Genomic DNA, 215 nt, shown 5'->3' with positions numbered 1-215 from the left:
CAAAATTTTGCACTGCTTCCCACATTTTACATGTTTCCCTAATTTCCTTTGACGTGAAGGATTCCTCTGCCTTTTTCTCCTTCTCCTCTGCAGATGAGATGTCCTCCATAACCTCTTGCTGCTGGGAGATGATTACCTGCAGTCCCATACTGAGAAAGAGGGAGAGGGAGAGGCAGAAGGAGGGGGAGGGGGAGGGAAGGGGGAGGAGAGGGAGG

The sequence above is a fragment of the Chinchilla lanigera genome, unplaced genomic scaffold, assembly GCF_000276665.1.
Source record: "Chinchilla lanigera isolate Chin_1 unplaced genomic scaffold, ChiLan1.0 scaffold00018, whole genome shotgun sequence".
In the NCBI taxonomy this organism is placed as follows: Eukaryota; Metazoa; Chordata; class Mammalia; order Rodentia; family Chinchillidae; genus Chinchilla; species Chinchilla lanigera.
This window is presented reverse-complemented; position numbering follows the sequence as displayed.